We start from the raw sequence: 3,494 nt of genomic DNA, 5'->3' as shown, positions 1-3,494 counted from the left end.
TACCAAATAACAGTTATTGGCAGGAGAACCGGTCAGATTTTAAGGCTTTCTTCCACAATTCCGAAGGATTAATTGTCAATTCACGACGAATGAGGCCATGCAGTAGGGAATAGAGCGATCTAAGAAGGAAAGGAAAGAGAGCATCTGCATATATTGCATTTGCATAAATAAAATTCATAAAGTAGATAAATACATGACAAATTTGAATAAAAATAAATATATAAATGCATACATACATACATACATACATACATACATACATACATACATACATACATACATACACAAGTAACAAATAAATAAATGAATAAATATTAAAAAAAATAAAAAATATATGTAGATAAAGACATAAAAAAATAATAAATAGATAAATGAAAATAAAAATAGATAAATAGATAGATAAATAGATAAATAAACGGATATAAATAAATAACAAAATAGACAAACAAACAAATGATTACATCATGAATATAAATAAATAGACAAATATATAAATAAACAAATAAATAAATCAATAGGTAAATAAATAAATAAACAAATAAGTAAATAAATAAATAAATCACCAAATAAATAACCAACCCCAGTGGGTTGTATGGTCCTCCCATCGTCAGTTCCAATGAAAATCTCCAGTCTCGCCGCTGTGGTGCAGCTCGCCCTGTCCTGAGCAACGCGAGCCTCCTAATTCTGCCTCTTCTCCACCGCACAGGCCATTAGCGAGAGGGGCCGAAAAGAGATGAATTGCCCTCTCTGTCAGGCTATCACACCTCTCTTAATGGGTGCATGCAGCAAGCAAAACGCTTCCCCCAAAAACTCCTGACACCATGGCATGCAGTCCATTTGTCTAAGAATTCTGCAGTTTTGCATCAACTACACATTGCAAAAAGAGAGATAACAGTATATACAATAATTTAATGACCCCGAGGAACCCTGCTTAACTGATCTTTTGACACGTGCGTGCGGGGGTTAAAAGTCAAATTCTTTTCAAGTCTCGCCACCACAACTTGGTCGACAAAGCAGCTGAAAAGTTGCAAAGATGAAGCAGCAATTTATTCAGCCCCTTCTATTGTTTATTCCTCTGAATGGCTTTTAAGGAGACTCTGACCCGGTGTGTACGGACTGAATGGAGCGGTGTCCCCCCCCCTTCTAAAAGAGGGAGAGAGAGAGAGGGATGGAGAGAGAGAGAGAGAGGGAGAGAGAGGGGTTATATCACCCAAACACACTGCACACGTGCCATTGAAATGCACAACAAAGAAAATAAAGCGTGCAATCCGTGTATTCACTTGTATGTCGTTTACAAATACGATCTGAAACAGCATTAACGCTTATTTTATTTTATTTTTTATTTATTTTTTATTCTGCAATAGGAGAGTGACTAAATCGTGCAGAGTGCAAGGGCACCGGGGAAGGATTGGGGGGTTGGGTTGTCTTACAGGGTGGGGGGGGGGGTGTAGCTTTAAGGGAAATGTGCAGTCTAGTGTGAAATTACAGCCCATAGTGCTACATATTGTACCAGAAGCCCACTCCAAAAACAGAAACAAAAAGAGAAATCATCCCCTAACCTGACCAGGAGGCACAGTGTCGGTGTGGCCGTCCGCCCCGAGGAGATGTCCGCTGCAAATGGCCAAATATCACCAGTCTGGATGACGGCTTTAGTGCAGAAAATAGCTTTCAACGGCAGTAACAATAACATTAATATTTTATTATAATTATAATATTCATAATGTTTATTTGTTGTTATTATTATTATTGTTATTATTATTATTATTATTATTATTATTATGGTAGTACAATATTACAAATAATAACAGTAACAAAACAAATACATTATTATTATTATTATTATTATTATTATTATTATTATTATTATTATTATTATTATTGTCGTTGTTATTATTATTATTATTATTTTTTTTTTTTTTATTATTATTATGTGGGTTTGCCTATCTGAAAAGTTTCCACCTGATTCATCAGGACACGTAAAACTCATGTTTTGAAGGGGATACCCAGCCTTTATTTTTGAAATTATTATGCCTATTCACCAAACAGCTCTTCTTGCATTAACGCAAAGCAAAAGTGGTTCCTCCTACATTTCCAGAGTCACCTACACCCACGGCTCGCACGAACCCCAGCCCGAGGTCAGTGTACATATGTGTCAATAAGCCCAGCGCAGCCCTGATAACTTTTTTGGGGGGGGCCTCGCCCACTCCCACTGACCGCCCGTCGACGCGTGCGCTTGTGAAACTATGCAGCGCCATCTACAGGGGGCGGGGGGGTAGCGCCCGCCGGCTGACGCACCTGCCGTCCGCCGAGCAAGTTCGCCCGGCGCCGTCACCCCTCCATCACAACCCCGTCACCTCCCGTCCGAGCCGGCGGGAGGGGACGGGACGCGATCGTCACACAACGACGCAAACACGAAACGACCGATGCGACCAGTCCCGAAAAGTCTCCTAACCCTGAACCAAATTGATATTTGATACCTGATCATTCATAAGCTTTGAGAGGTTTGGATGACGTCAAATCCAATAAAAAATTTTTTTTAAAGAAATATTCATTGAGAAATGTACATAGAGAAATATGTATCCTGTATAGCTCCAGAACAACAATAATAATGATCTATTTGACCAAGGAATGAAAAGAAAAGAAAACATTGCATTTCTATGAGCCAAAACTTCACCCAACACAATGATCACCTGTACTATAATGCCTTCTCAACTCTTAGCCCCTCAAAAATGAATTTATCCTTTATTTCCCTCCCCTCTCGGTGTGTCAGCCTCCTCATTTGGACATGGACGAATCACAAAGTGTAGGAATCCATTGCCTTTGTCTGACAAGTCATCCATACCAGCCAGGGGTCTGCAGGGGAGGAGGAGGGTGGAGGAGGGTGTGTGTGTGTGTGTGTGTGTGTGTGTGTGTGTGTGTGAGTGGGAGTGGGGGTGGGGGTGGGGGGCTGCTGCAGCTTTTAGACACGCACCCAGAGAGAGAGGGGCTCCATTCTCCACCAAAACACCCACCCCGAAGCATCATCATCATCATCCCGCGGTATAAGGAAAAACCAACGCGGAAAAAAACCCTCCAGCTCTCCATGGTGCGTTCATGTTCCGGTTATTTTGACGGAAAATCCAGACTCCCGTGCAGGACTGAGGAAATACTACAGAGCTACACGCTGGAGCTGAGCGTTCCCCTGCCCGGGTCTATTCGCTGTTTTACCCCGAGACCGACTCTCGCCGAGAGTAGTGTTAATAATAACAACAACAATAATAAACTGAGACGGTCCCTCGGTCATGCGGTGCACCTGTCGAGCCTATTTCACCGGAGCGGAGCGCTAGAAAACGAGGCAACTTTTGGAAGAAGTTGCCGCGCGTTAGCGTCTCTCGAGTTTTTTTGGGGGGGAAACTGAGTCCCTCGGTCGAGTAGATTTTTTTTTTCTTCCTATTTTTATCTCGAATAATTAAGGCGAAACGGCGACTTCCGTTGATTACCTGTCTTTCCTCTGC

The sequence above is a fragment of the Zeus faber genome (assembly GCF_960531495.2).
Source record: "Zeus faber genome assembly, chromosome: 20".
In the NCBI taxonomy this organism is placed as follows: domain Eukaryota; kingdom Metazoa; phylum Chordata; class Actinopteri; order Zeiformes; family Zeidae; genus Zeus; species Zeus faber.
Note: the sequence above shows the minus strand (reverse complement) of the source record.